At 39.5% G+C, this 16,211-nt stretch overlaps 2 pseudogenes; one reads left to right on the plus strand and one right to left on the minus strand.

Moving 5' to 3' along the window:
• The window catches only part of LOC147005102 (actin-related protein 3B-like), a 242,741-nt pseudogene that overhangs the window by 94,623 nt on the left and 131,907 nt on the right, over positions 1–16,211 (plus strand).
• Positions 13,069–13,416, minus strand: LOC147005106 (ER membrane protein complex subunit 4 pseudogene; annotated as a pseudogene).

The following is a 16,211-nucleotide window of genomic DNA, read 5'->3' on the forward strand; positions in this document are numbered from 1 at the left end:
TTTTGCCTGTGATCCAAGCCCTCCCCAAACTGTGTAAAATCCCTGTGTGATAAGTTTGTTGCAAAGTGGGAGTCTTAACACAAGAACAGGGTAGGTGGTGAAGTGAAGGGTGTAATGTGTAGGCAGCCGCAAGCCCAAAAGATGCCCTGGACCTCCAGTACACCAGCGCCTTAAACAAAGCCATTGCACAGGTTCCAGCCCGAATCTGGCGCCAAACCCTCTGAGAGGGTGTTACACATCAAAGGGTCCGACATACTGACAAATCCCAGGAGGACACATAGCTCTCCACAGTGCTGGGGTGGATATAGGCGGTCCTCAAGGGGTTTCCCTGAGTTCCCCAGTAGCATGGAGGTGTTCCTGAAATAAAGAAAGCTGTTGAGAAGAATCCGACCTTGTTGCATATTTTCTTGCTGGACAAGGTGAGCACAACAGTAATGGGGAAATCTGGAAGAGTATTGGGTGGCCTAGGGCAAGCCAGCTGCTGTAAGCACTCAGCATACACACCTATTATCCCCTGCTGTGTCTACTCTTATCCATATTTGTACATGTAAGAGACTTTTCTGTCAGCTTCTGTAATTTGTACATAGTTATTTAATTTGGGTTATAAAAAAGTTTACTGTAAGAATGGCATATTGAAACATGCTTCCCTGCACCCAAATTCAGAATAGCTACAGTCACAGTCCTGTAGAATACATACTCCTCTTGCAAACAAAACAGGTTCAGAAACCAAAAATATTAACAATAAATAACAAAAAAAAACCCATCCACACAGATCAATTTTAAGAGTTCAGATGTCATAGGATCTATTTTCTTCTTTATATGAAATTTTAACTCCAGAAAGGAAGGCAACATAAAGTGAATTACCATGCTGTATGGCCTACTGTGCAAGGAGAAGTGACTTGGGCATTTCCAGTACTGTATATAAAGAAGGTATTCATAACAAAGCTGCCTGTCACAGTTGGGATTTGCTACACATCTCATAAAAGTCTCTTCTTGGTCAAATCCCCCTAAGTTCTCCCTGATTTAATCCTAAGAAAAGCCTTGAGCTGCAGTGCAATGGACAAAGATTCAACCCAAGACAGCCACCACCATGCAAGTGACTAGTAGAGGCTATCCTAACTATGCATGTCTTGGACCTAGTAGCCAAAAGTGTCTTTAACTGTTTCTCCACAGGGGCTAGCTAAGCAACTGTGAACCTAACCAGCTACAGCAGTCTCCAGGCCCAGTCCCCTGCACTCCTAAACTTGGACCTGACTGAAAGAAAAGATGTGAAAAATCTAACAATAATTCCTTCGTTTACTTCTATTGCTGCTAACATAATCATTATTGTTGTTATTCCCAGGGAAGGCCCTGGGTCTACACTGTAATAAGCAATAATATTGATCTCTTTTCAATAGCTAGGCAGCTGTCAAAGCATCTCACTTAAACAACATCAATGTGAGGTCTGGATTCTTATCATCAAATGACAGATAAGGGAGCCAAAGCTCAGTATGATGGACCCACTTGCCCAAGGCTGTACTTAGAGCATGGCGCTGAGAAAATGTCAGTCTGATTATGGTCACCCACTCTTCCTTCTCTTATACCACACCCAGCTGGCAGGGTAACAGACCATCTGCCCATATACACCTTTGAATTAGTCCTGACCCCTCATCACTGCTCCCCCTAGTGGTCAAAGTGATCAATGCTCTACTCCCTACAAGCAAGAGTGAGCAAGTCCTCATCTTGTGAGGTGAGTGAGGACTGAATGAGGCACAGGGGAGCCTGGTACTCTCAAGGGTCCAGTCATGAGGCTGTGGCTCTCCAGCTGGCTCCACAGTCCACTTCCTCACCCTGTCCTTGATTTGGTGATGTGCAGAACCCATGCTGGTATAATAGCCATCTTTGCTTTCAACTTTCTAGCTCCTATTAATTCTGTCTATCCAGAAAGGTGACAAACTTACTCTGCTTAGAAAGAAAAGCAAGTCTGAAACACAAGAAAAATAACACTAATTTTGTTATGTTTTGGTTTTTTGAGACAGTGTTTCTCTGTGTAGCTCTGGCTGTCCTGGAACTCACTTTGTAGACCAGGCTGGCCTCGAACTCAGAAATCCACCTGCCTCTGCCTCTGGAGTGCTGGGATTAAAGGCGTGCGCCATTACTCCCGGCATAAAATAAAACTTTTATGCTTTTCTTTTACTTATGATTTTTGTTTTAAAGTCCAGATCTACCCTCTGTCTCTTCCACACCCCATACCTCCTCCCCTGTCCCTCCTCTGTCCACGAGGTTCCCCAAACCCACCCCACCAGACCTCTAAACTTCCAGAGACCTCAGTCTCTTTAGGGTCAGTTGCATCTTCTCTGACTAAACCCAGACCCAGCTATCCTTTCCTGTATATGTGTGAAGCCATAGCACCTAGGGTTCACAAGGCGATGGTCTCTTGTGTGTGGATCATGTGGCTTACCCCATGTACACACACTTTAAGATGTATACACCTCCATACTGTATCCATGCTGTCATGAATTCTCCTACTCCTAACATAAAGTACTCTGTAACACACATCTATCCATGGCTCTGTAGCCAAACATTGAGAAATATACAGTCATTGCACTACAGCTGCTGAGGAAATAAAAACCATCACAAAAGAATATAAAATACGTCAGGAAGACCAGAGTCATGTGCCTCAGTTTTGCTTGCAATACAGCATCAGTGATAACCACACCAGATATAATAACCTTCCAAGTCACTCTGGGAAATAGCTTTTGATAGATGCGGTTGTCCTTGAATATAAACTGCTGTGTTTTGTTAGTGCTAAATAGGAAGGACAATTGAAGCTCCCCTTTTGCCATAGAAGATCTAAGAGTATATTGTGGAAGTACTTGTTCCAGGTGACTGTGTAAGTATTTACTGAATAGAACTGACTCAGCCTGGAGATGAATCAGAGAGTTAATGTGTGAAAGAATTAATCCCCTCTCATTGATGTCAGATAAGGGCATCCTTTGGTACATATGCAGCTGGAACCATGGGTCCTCTTTGGTTAGTGTTTCGTCCCTGGGAGCTCTGGGTGAATCTGGTTGGTTGATTTTGTTGTTCTTCCCAAGGGGATGCAAGCCCTTTCAGCTCCTCCAGTCCTTCCCGACCTTTAATATTCTTGAAATCAGAGTAAATTAATATTTATAAAATAACTGAAAAGATTTTCTTTTTCCTGTTTTTCTACTTTCTTATTCCCGTAAACTTTCTCCTTCAGCTATATCAGGACTTTGTGTGTGTGTGAGTATATGTGTGTGTGTGAGTGTTTGTGTGTTTGTGCATGTGTATTTGTGTGTGTGTGAGTAATTTATGTGTTACGCTTTGTTGATGTTTATTTAACTTCTCTAAAGGTTCTCAGGAAGAAGGCTTCTGGAACACACCCATCTCACTTCCACTAAGTCCTGTTCTCAAACTGTATAGTGTCCTCACCAATAGGGATTTACCTTCTAGTTTTAGGAGACAAAACAGGGAGAAAGCAGTTGATTACTTATATTATCCCTTGGGCTCCCTTAACCATCAACCCAAAGGAGGTTTTTTATGCCTTGTAATATGTCTTTTGTTATGTAGTCTATGGGTCCTGAGGGAAGCATTTTCACACCAAGTAATTATATATAATTATATATATATATATATATATATATACATACATACATACATACATACATATATATATATATATATATGGATACACATACGTATTGTGTGCGTGTGTTTGTGTGTGTGTGTGCATGCAATTTTAGATAAATATAACATGGTATATTTTTTATATTTTCTCAAGTATTTTATTGTTATTTATTTATTTTTTCTTTTTTATTAGATATATCCTTTATTTACATTTCAAATGTTACCCCTTTCCTAGTTTCCCCTCCAAACCCCCCTAATCCTTGCCTGCTGCCCCTGCTCCCCAAACCACCCACTCCCATTTCTGGTCCTGGTATTCCCCTATATTTGGGCATAGAGCCTTCACAGGACCAAGAGCCTCTCCTCGCATTGATGTTCCCTCTCTTCTACAATGTTCTTTCTCCTCCTTCAACAACTACACTTCTGTTTTTTCCATTCTTTACTTCATATCACCTGTACCCGGCTATAGCTCTCTCTAGAGCTTCTTCTTTTCATATATGGTCTTCCTTTTCTTTCATGTCTTCTGTGGTTGCTCCAAGTTATGGACTTACATCTAAAGATTGGGAGATAGGAAACACAAATGATCAACATCATGTGGAGTTTGTTCTTCTTGTGTATGGTTTATATCACTCAGTATATTTTGTAGGTTCATGCATTTAGCTGAAACTTTCTTGAATTCATTTTTCCTCACAATTGAATAATGCCTTGTGTGTATGTGCCCTGTTTTCCTTATCTTTTCATCAGTTCAAGGACATTTAGATGGTTTAAATTCCCTACCTATTGTTACTACAGTACCAATGAACATAGCTGAGCAGATTTCTGTGGAGTTGGATGTCATTCCATTGGACCATAGGTAAAAGAGTGGAATGTTGAGTGATATGTAGATTTACTTTTAGCTCTTTGAGATTTCTCCATATTAATTTGGAGAGCAGATGTATCAATATGTAAACTCAGGTGTTAGGGTTTTCCTTTCCCCACATCATTTTCTGTATTTATCATCATTTCCTTTTAAAATTTTCCTTTTTTCATGTTTATTGAAAATATTTTTTCTTTTCTTATTAGATATTTTCTTCATTTACATTTCAAATGCTTTCCCAAACGTGCCCTATAACCTCCCCCAGCCCTGCTCCCCTAACCACTCACTCTCACTTCATAGCCCTGGCTTTCCCCTGTACTGAGTCATAGAAAGTTTGCTAGACCAAGGGGCCTCTCTTCCCAATGACGGCCAACTTGACCATCTTCTGCTACATATGCAGCTAGAGACATACTTTCTTGGGGTACTGAAAGTTCATATTGTTATTCCCCCTACTGGGTTCCAAATCCCATCAGTTCTTGGGTACTTTCTCTAGCTCCTACATTGGGGGCCCTATATTCCATACCATAGATGACTGTGAGCATCCATTTCTGTATTTGCCAGGCATTGACATAACCTCACATAAGTCAGCTATATCAGGGTCCTTTTAGCTCAATCTTGCTAGCATATGCAATAGTGTCTGAGATTGGTGGCTAATTATGGGATGAACCCCCAGGTGTGCAATCTCTGGATGGTTGATCCTATTCTCAAAGACCAAACTTTGTCTCTGCAACTCCTTCCATGGATATTTTATTCCCTATTCTAGGAAGGAATGACATATCCATGCAGTTCGTTTTCGTTCTTCATTTTCTTGTGTTTTGGAAGTGGTACCTTGGGAATTCTAGGTTTCTGAGCTAATATCCACTTATCAGTGAGTGCATATCAAGTGACTTCTTTTGTGATTGGGTTACCTCACTCAGGATGATATCCTCCAGATACATCCATTTGCCCAAGAATTTCATAAATTCATTGTTTTTAGTAGCTTAGTAGTACTCCATTGAGTAAATGTACCACATTTTCTATATCCAGTCTTCTGTTGAGTGACATCTGAGTTCTTTCCAGCTTCTGGCTATTATAAATAAGGCTTCTGTGAACATAGTGCAGCATGTGTCCTTACTACCAGATGGAACATTTTCTGGGTATATGCCCAGGAGAGCTATTGCTGGATCTAGTGGTAGTACTAGGCCCAGTTTTCTGAGGAACCTCCAGACTGATTGCTAGAGTGGTTGAACAAGCAATGGGGGAGTGCTTCTCTTTCTCCACATCCTTGCCAGCATCTGCTGTCACCTGAATTTTTGATCTTAGCCATTCTGATGAGTGTGAGGTGGACTCTCAGGATTGTTTTGATTTGCATTTCCCTGATCAGTAAGGATGTTGAACATTTTTTCATGTATTTCTCAGCCATTCAGTATTCCTCAGTTGAGAATTCTTTGTTTAGCTCTATACCCCATTTTTAATGGGGTTATTTGAATTTCTGGAGTTCAGCTTCTTGAGCTCTTTGAATATATTAGACATTAGTCCCCTATCAGATTTAGGATTGGTAAAAATTCTTTCCCAATCTGTTGGTGGTCTTTTTGTCATATTGACAGTATCTTTTGCCCTACAGAAGCTTTGCAATTTTATGAGGTCCCATTTGTCCATTCTTGATCTTGCAGCACAGGCCATTGCTGTTCTGTTTAGGAATTTTTCCCCTATGCCCATATCTTCGAAGGTTTTCCCCACTTACTCCTCTATAAATTTCAGTGTCTCTGGTTTTATGTGGAGTTCTTTGATCCACTTAGTATTGAGCTTTGTAGAAGAACATAAGACTGGATCAATTCACATTCTTCTACATGATAACTAGCAATTGTGCCAGCATCATGTTTTGAAACTGCTGTCCTTTTTTTTCCACTGGATGGTTTTAACTCCATTGTCAAAGATCAGGTGACCATATGTGTGTTGGTTCATTTCTGGACTTCAATTCTATTCCATTGATCTTCCTGTCTGTGGCTGTACCAATACCATGCAGTTTTTATCACAATTGCTCCATAGCACAGCTTGAGGTCAGGCATCGTGAATCCCCCAGAGGCTCATTTATTGTTGAGAATACTTTTTGCTATCCTAGGTGTTTTGTTATTCCACATGAATTTGCAAATTGCCCTTTCTAACTCAGTGAAGAATTGAGTTGGAATTTTGATAAGGATTGCATTATATCTGTAGATTGCTTTTGGCAGGATAGCCATTTTTACTATATTAGTCCTGTCAATCCATGAGAATGGAAGATCTTTCCATCTTCTGAGATCTTCTTCAATTTCTTTCTTCAGAGACTTGAAGTTCTTGTCTTACAGATCTTTCACTTCCTTAGTTTAGTCACACCAAGGTATTTTATATAATTTGTGACTATTGAGAAGGGTGTTGTTTCCCTAATTTCTTTCTCGTCCAGTCTATCCTTTGTGTAGAGAAAGGCCACTGATTTGTTTGAGTTAATTTTATATCCAGCTACTGTGCTGAAGCTGTTTATCAGGTTTAGGAGTTTTCTGGTGTGTGTTTAGGGTCATTTATATATACTATCATATCATCTGCAAATAGTGATATTTTTGCCTTCTTCCTTTCCAATTTGTTTCCCCTTGATCTCCCTTTGTTGTCCAATTGCTCTGGCTAAGACTTCAAGTACTATATTTTGTAGGTAGGAAGAAAGTGGGCAGCCTTGTCTAGTCCCTGATTTTAGTGGGATTGCTTCCAGCTTCTCACCATTTAATTTGATGTTGGCTACTATTTTGCTGTATATTGCTTTTATCATGTTTAGGTATGGGCCTTGAATTCCTGATCTTTCAATGACTTTAATCATGAAGGGGTGTTGGATTTTGTCAAATGCTTTCTCACCATCCTACGAGATGATCATTTGGGTTTTGTCTTTGAGTTTGTTTATATAGTGGCTTATTTGATGGATTTCTGTATATTAAACCATCCCTGCATCCCTGGAATAAAACCTACTTGGTCAGGATGAATGATTGTTTTGATGTGTTCTTGGATTTGGTTTCTGAGGATTTTATTGAGTATTTTTGCATCGATATTCATAAGGGAATTGGTCTGAAGTTCTCTTTTTTTGTTGGATCTATGTGTAGTTTAGTTATCAGAGTAATTGTGGCTTCATAGACTGAATTGGGTAGAGTTCCTTCTGTTTCTATATTGTGTAACAGTTTGAGGAGAGTTGGTATTAGTTTTTCTTTGAAGGTCTGATAGAACTCTGCACTAAAGCCATCTGGTCCTGGGCTTTTTTTGGTTGGGAGACTATTGATGACTGCTTATATTTCTTTGGGGGAAATGGGACTGTTAATATCATTAATCTGATCCTGATCCCTTAAGGAATTATAGGAAAACACAATCAAACATGCCATGGAATTGAACAAAACAATCCAAGATCGAAAAATGGAAGTAGAAACAAACAAACAAATAAACAAAAAAAAAACCTCAAAGGGAGAGGACTCTGGAGATAGAAACCCTAAGAAAGGTATCAGGAACCATGGATGTGAGCATCAGCAACAGAATAAAAGTGATGGAAGAGAGAATCTCAGGTGCAGAAGATTCCATAGGGAACATGGACACAACTATCAAAGAAAATGCAAAATGCAAACAGATCCTAACACAAAACATCCAGGAAATCCAGGACACAATGAGAAGACCAACCCTATGGATAATAGGAGTAGATGATAATGAAGATTTTCAACTTAAAGGTCCAGGAAATATCTTCAACAAAATTATAGAAAAAAAAAACTTCACTTACCTAAAGAAAGAGATGCCCATGAACATACAAGAAGCCTACAGAACTCCAAATAGACTGGACCAGAAAAGAAATTCCTCCCAACACATAGTAATCGAAACAACAAATGCACTAAATAAAGACAGGATATTAAAAGCAGTAAGGGAAAAAGTTCAATTAACATATAAAGGAAGGCCTATTAGAATTACTCCAGACTTGTCTGCCATTCTTGACAACTAGTCTTGAAATGGCCACATTGTCATTGGAGTGTCTCAGCTGATGGTCTTGATGCCACCTGCCCTGTAATAATTGTAGATTAATGGGTTTCTAGACCTGGGATGTGTTTAAGGTGTACAGTATTTGACTAACATGCACAATGCTCTTGGTTCCATTCTAGTCTGCAGTGCTATAGGGAAAGACAAATACAATAAAGGACCCAATTATATGAGGTACAACCTACAACAAAAGGAGAGTCACCTTAGGGGCTTTTAAGTCACTCTAACCTCCAGCCTTCCCCCAGATCCCTCCTTAAATTCTATTTCTTGTGTATTTTCATTAATTTTCATGTGTTTCATGGTGTGGGAAAATGTGCACAGTGTGTGTGTGTGTGTGTGTGTGTGTGTGAGAGAGAGAGAGAGAGAGAGAGAGAGAGAGAGAGAGAGAGAGAGAGAGAGAGAGAGAGCGAGCATAAATACAAATACAGATACAGAGCTTATAAAATTCTTTGCTTTAGATAATCAGTTGATGACTTGGGTCAGTAGGTATTCATCCTTGCTGCCAAGCCTAGAAACCTGAATTTCTTCCTTAGAATGCACATGGTACAGACAACAATCATCCCACAAAATCCTCTGGTCTTCATGTTTGTGTGTGTATGTGCATCTGTGAACCCATTGTATTTCTGTACAAAATGCTTTTGAAGACCATAGTGAAAAATGCTGTGGAGGAATCCTCCAGATTTCTGCTCCTAATGTCTCTGGGCACCTTGCAGGTTACACTGACATGCTGGGCTACATCAACACACCCTGAATCCTTCCAGGGTGTCTGTTCTCAGTGAAGGAGTTGTGTGCATCTCTACCATGTAGATCAGAAAGATTTTGATGTATTGCATTCTGCAGTTCCTAAAGTGAGACAAAGCCTCATCTCATGGAAAGGTAGATAGGATTTGATGTCAGGGAACAAACTCAGGGCTGAATTCAGTCAATTTGATAAAAAGGGTACAATACAAATAATCAATATAACCAAGACCCAGTTCCTTAAGAAAAGTCAAAAGGATAGACAAATGTTTTGCCAAACTGACTGAAAGGTAGAGAGTCAATTTCCAAATTAACAAAATCAGAAATGGAACAGGAGGCCTAGCAGTGGACACTGAGGAGATTGAAAGAATCATCAAGTTTTACTGCAGAAGCTTGTACTGCAGAAAATTGGAAAACCTAAATGGTATGGGTTATTTCTAAACAGTTTTCAACTATCAAAACTAAATCTTGTCTAGTAACTAACAGTTTCAAGAGCCCTAAGGAAATAGAAACAGTCATGAAAGTTTTCCATTCCAAAAAGTCCAGGGCCAAAAGGTTTTAGTGCAGGATTCTATGTGACATTCAACAAAGAGCTAATACTCCACAAATTATTCACAAAATAGAAACAGAAGAAACATTGCTAACTCATTCTGTGAGGTCATAGTCACTCTGATACCCAAACCACACAAAGTCTCAACATGGAAAGAGATATTCAGTCCAATTTCTCATTTTTAACCTTTCCTAGAAAATTTTCTTATCTTGCTAATAGGGAAGAACATGTCTTCCTTGTGTATTTACAGTTGTGAAATTAGGCACTGCTATAGGACAGAAGGTGATTGTGTTGTAAGAAGTGATGTAAATTGCCAGTGCCTGGCAAAACAGAAGTGGATGCTCACAGTTATCCACTGGACAGAGCACAGGGTCCCCAATGGTGGAGCCAGAGAATGGACCCAAGGAGCTGAAGGGGTTTGCATCCCCATAGGAGGAGCATCAACATGAACTAACCAGTACCCCTAGAGCTCCTTGTGACTAAATCACCAAAGAATAAACATGGTGGAACTGGTGTCTCTAGGTGCACATGTAGCAGAGGATGGCATAGTTGGTCATCAATGGAGGAGAGGCCCTAGGTCCTGTGAAGCTTCTATGACCCAGTAGAGTGGAATTACAGGACAGGAATGGCAGTGAGTAGTTTGGGGAGCAGGGAGTAGGGGGAGTAGGTAGGGGATTTACAGAGGGGAATCTAAGAAAGGAGATAACATTTGAAATGGAAATAAAGAAAAATATCTAATTAAAAAAAAAAGAAGTGATGTAGAATAGAGAGAAACATGCTCATAGGGAAGCTAAAATTAGACCAGAAAACTTCTAGAAACAATGAACAAATTCAGCAGTGTAGCAGGATGTAGAATTGACTGATGTTAATCTTTCTGAGAGTGTTTGGGTAAGATATTGTACTTTTAAGTTAGGGAAACTCCATTTACATTTTATATGTAGATATGTATGCTTGTACTTTGGGAAGGTTGTATAGTAGTAGAATTCCATACTTTTGAGTAGTCTTATTTTGAAAAATAATTGTAATTGTTTTCTAATCCAGTCATGTGTATGTGTGCAAGTGAATGAGAACATTCACATGTAACCCACTTGCCAGAGAATATGTGTGGAGATCAGAAGGCAACATAAATAAGAGTCAGTGTCCTCTTTCCACTCTGTGTGATCAGGTTTTCAGTGTTGGCAGCAAGGGACATTACCCACTGAGTCATCTTGACAGCACTTTAAACTTCATGTAATTTCAATTGTGCACTCTGGGATATCACCTAAGTGACTTTCATGGGAGGCCACCAAGGGGGATTAGTAATTAGTAATTTTTGCACGGTTTATATTGCCTTAGACTTTCATGCTCCTTACATTAGTGCATTAGACATTAGGGGCTATTTCACTTATCAAGTTTTTAACAGGTGTATTCATTTAATTAATATCTTCACATTGTTCTGGTGTGGCTGAGTTGTAGTAGAGTTACGTGAGTAGTATACAGGTTATATCCTCACTTCAGAGTCAGAGAGGGCACAATGTATGCTCTATATTATGCCCAGAGGAGAATGCTCACTGGGGGGGTGTACCCTCAGTGCTTAGTACACCCAGTATGCAAATGTCATACTAACCAATAACAGCAATCATCCTTGACTTCTATCACTTTGGGAATCTTATTTGGCACACCTAACACTAAGTGGTTGTTTCTGACCTAGGTTTTCTCTTAGCATGGCTTGGCTTGGCCCAGCTTGATACTGTGTATAAGTTGGCACCCATGGCTTCAGAAGTAGTGTCAGTGTTCTAAGATGCCATTTGTGGGGGAGGGAAGGTTGCAAATCACTGCCTGGTGGGTCCCACTGACCCTGCTCAGCACACCCCTTCAGCTTGCCCTCTGCCTCAGCTTCACATCTGACATTGCTGTCATGTGTGAGAAGTATTTCATGCCAGTTTCCACAGTACCTTGATGTGCCTGGGTCCACTTGCTTTCTTAAGAGATAACTTGCCAGGTTTAATCAGCTCATTTACAGATCTTTAAAGAAAGTACATATTATTTTGATTGTTTTTTTTTAATAGGGTTTCATTGGTGAGGTTTCTCATCTCTCAACTTACCCATGGTCATATTTTTTAAGTCTTTCTAAATTGAGTACCATAAATCAGACACATATAAACAATTCCTGTGGACTATAAATGATATATGAATATTTATGTATTATGAATGTATTCATATAGTCACATTTGAGATTATTTTGTATAATATTGATAATATTGCAATCTTTTTTAACTAAAACAGTTTGAAATAATTGTAGATTCGCACATCAAATCAATCTTTAGACAAGGAATATAACACAGTCTTTCAGTGTCCTAGTTCTTCAGATACAACCCTCTAGAAAACTGCACTAGGAATCCTCCAACAGGGCCTTGGTGTTGACACAATCAAGATGCCACATCCTCTCTTTACTCCAAGGATCACTTCTGCTATTTAGTCAGCACACCCATGGTTTTACCTATTTCTTCAGATCCTGGATTTTACCGGTGTCTAATTTACTTTTCTATTGCTGTGCAGATACACCATGACCAAATAACTTACAAAACAAAGTAATGAATTGGGGGCTCGCTGGGCATAAATCCATGGTAAAAAGAATGGCAGTAGGCTAGGAGACAGGCATGGTGCTGTAGAAGTAGCTGAGAACTTATTTCTGATTCACAAGTTGGAAGTTTAGAGAAAAAGAGACAATGCCTGGCATGGGCTTTTGAAATCTTGAGGCCTACCCACAGGGACATGATTCATCCAACAAGGCCATATTTCCTAATCCTTATTGAAAACGTTCAACCAACTGGGGACCAAGATTTCAAATATATGAGTCGATGTGGACCATTGTTATTCAAACCACTATATCTGGCAATCACTCCATATCTTTTCAGAATATTATATGAATGCAATCCCTCAGTGTGTTACCTTCTTGTTTCATTTGTTATGTGTCCACTTCTATAAATATAGAATCAACTTGTTGTATGTCAATGAATTATCTCACTTTATTGCTATGTAACATTTCAAAATACAAATGCTTATGGGTGGCTTAACAATCACATTTTGGAAGGACATCTTTTGAGTTCTTTTGGGGTTGGTAGTATTATAAATAAAGTGGATTCAATTTGTGAAGAACAACCTATGTTCTTGCCAGTAGAATAGGTTGTATGGGGGTCTCCATGGAATCCCTTTGGTCAACAACTCAACTAAATATAACCTAATTCCAAAACTGGAAACTTCAATTGACTGACTATACATAGGAGCCAGTGGATTAAACAAGAAGTTAATGAGGCTCCAATAAGTACATACCAGATGCTCTTTTCTCAAGTTCACCAAAGTCATCTCCAATCCCTAAAAACTGCATTCTCTCAGAGGACTCAATTTAGGCTAGCTAGTAGGATGTCTATGTAGGCGTCAGCCCCATGGACTGACAGTTATAAACAGCCAGTGCTAATTAGTTTCCCAACAAGATAGACCAAACTCTGAAGAAACGTCTGATTCCAAATCTCAAGCACATTAAAAGTGGCTAACATGAATGTGTTTGAGTGGGTCACTAGGCCATCAAGCCCACCATCATAGTCTAGAAGATGGAGGTAGTATTGATAATTGTCTACATAATGAAGAAGTTCATATGAGTCTGTTTAAAGGGACCCAAAGGACTCTAGACATGTTTCTACAGCCGGATCTAATCTGTCTCTTGAATGCTGGTATCAGGCACTTGCTTGTCCAAGTAGGTCACCTTGGCACCTAGTCACCTTGGCACCTCCTAGCAAGTTCAGCTCAATGATCTACTTAAATTGTTGGCCTCTGTTGGCCACCTGGAACGCTGGGCTTTCCTGGCAGCAGAAGTTTGCTTCAAAAGCAATGGATCTCCGGGAACTACACACTCCTTTTTGCTAATATTCATTATTTTATTTCATCTTATTCCATTTTTGAAACTCTTTGTTTATTCGGGGTTACATTTGTGTAGTACTTGCATATTGTAATTTTAGTGGAAGTTCTGAGTTCTTTTCTACAGTGCCTAAACCCACCACAAATTTTTGTTAATTGTCCATTGTAGCCTAGTACAGTTTGGTATGCCACGGTGTGTTATGAGTGCCCTTTGGAAGGATTGCAGTTATATCTCATTGAGGCCTTAGTCAGTGTTTCTCTAAAAACTAATGATGTTGAACCTCTTCATTTGCTGAGTATAATCCCTAGTTAGTGAAATGTCTCTTACTGATCCTGTTATATTTCCAATTGAATGTTTTATAATCAAATTTTAATTATGACGTTTATATTTGAGATAGTAGTCCTTGTTGAAATTGGTGCCTTTCAAGTATTTACTTCTAGATGTATCACATAACTTTGCTGGCTTCCATCACAGATTGAAAACTTTTGTTTTAAGGGAATAAAATGCAGGCTCAAAGTAGAATGCATACTCTATATGTGCAAGGTGCTGTATTCAAAATTGAGTTCAAAGCATTTGTTTTGAACAAAAAAGAACACTCTCTTTGGCCCTGGATGCTAAATGTTATCCTCTGATCTTACCTAAAGGATTCTACTTGGACAAAATTATACAAGCTTTGAGACAGGTCCTGTCTAAAAGAAATGCAGGGACAAAGATGGAGCCCAAATTAAAGGAATAACTGACCAGTAACCAGCCCACCTTGAGACGCATCCCATGGGCAGGCACCAGTCTCTGACACTATTACTGATGCTAAGTTGTGCTTTCAGACAGAAGCCTAACATAGATGCTCTCTGAAATGCTCTACCCAGCAGCTGACTGAGACAGATACAGATACCCTTACCCAAACACTGGACAGAGGTTGGGGACCTCTTGCTGCAGGCAGGAGAAGGATTGGAGTCCCTGAAGGAGATGGCAACCCCACAGTAAGATTGACAGTGTCAATTAGCCTATAACCCTGGAGCACCCAGAGACTGTGCCATCAACCAAAGAAGATACATGGGCTTCTCTGATGCCACTGGCACATATGTAACAAGGCACATATTCCTTGTCTGGCCTCAGTAGGGGAGAATGCACCTAATCCCGCAGAGACCTGATGCATCAGGGTAGGGGTCGACCTAGTGGGAGCTGCCCTCTCAGAGGGGAAGAAAAAAGGAGGTAGGGGAAGAGTGGCAGCATTTGGGATGTAAATAAATACAAAATTATAAAACCTTAAAACTCTATGGTATGGGACAGTAGAACAGGATAATAGAATATAGGATAGGATAACCCTATAGTATAATAGAAGTCAGTTTGGAATTAATTTTTGAAGTTTGAAGTTAGGTGGATTTCACCATATTTGTGGAGGTGCACGTGTCACTCCAGTATCAATTGCTTAAAGGGCTGTCCTCCCCCAACCATCAAAGTGCTTTAGATAACTGTTTTTTTCTTTTTTTGTTTTTTGATTTTTGTTTTGGATGGGTTGGTGTTTATGTTTATCTTTTGGTAGCCTGCCGACTATCATCCTGTATGGAAACATTGGAACATAGCGGTGAAGGCTTCATGTAGACACCAGCTCAACTTCTCCACATTGAATAAGTTGTGTGGGTGTCGTCTGTCCTCAGCAATGAGGCCCTCTGTCAAATTGTAGAGAGCAACCCATTGTCTTAGCCTGGGTTGTTTGGGGATTTCTATGGCCAACAATTCAATTGAATACAACCCAATCCCAGTACTTGAAGCCTTATTTTGTAGCAAGAGATGGCCAGTTGGGATTTGTATACCCTGTTTTAGGAGACTTCATCAGAATCAGCTGCATACATTTTAGGATATATGCACAGCACCATGTTTCCATATAATCCCTCAAAGGCATGTCAATTCTCTCCCTCATTCTCTCCCTCTCTTCACCTTCTTTCCTCCTGTTTCTATCTTTTTTTGCCCCCAGTCCACCTATGAAATCTACTAAGTTTCCCTTTTCCACGGAGATCAACGAGCCTTCCCCCCAGTCCCTTCCTCTATATCTAACATTTGAGATCTACAGATTGTAGGTTGCTTTGCATTTATTTAATGGATAATATCCATATATAAGGAAATGCATACCATATTTATATTTAAGGTTCTGGATTACTAACTCAGTATGAATTATTTTTTTTTAATTGCATCTGTTTACATGCAAAATTTATGATGTCATTTTTTAAGATCTAATAAACTACTTTTTAAAAATGGCCATATTTCCATTTTTCCATTTCATTTCTAGGAAATTAAACCATTTTAATTATTATCTACCATCTAAAAAAGGTTATTGAATACTCCACACTAGATTAAGTCTAGAAGTTATGGTACATGCATACACTTTCAGGCTCTTTATGCCCACTGTCACCAGTACACATAAGTGAATGGGCAGGGGGACACCATGAAGCTGAATACACTGTATATGTACTGCTTAATGCAGGAAGATGCTGTCATTTTCAGCCATTTTGTCTAAACTGTTTAAGTAAAAAGCT

Source organism: Mus caroli, unplaced genomic scaffold (assembly GCF_978045245.1).
Source record: "Mus caroli unplaced genomic scaffold, Mus_caroli_1 scaffold_4, whole genome shotgun sequence".
In the NCBI taxonomy this organism is placed as follows: Eukaryota; Metazoa; Chordata; class Mammalia; order Rodentia; family Muridae; genus Mus; species Mus caroli.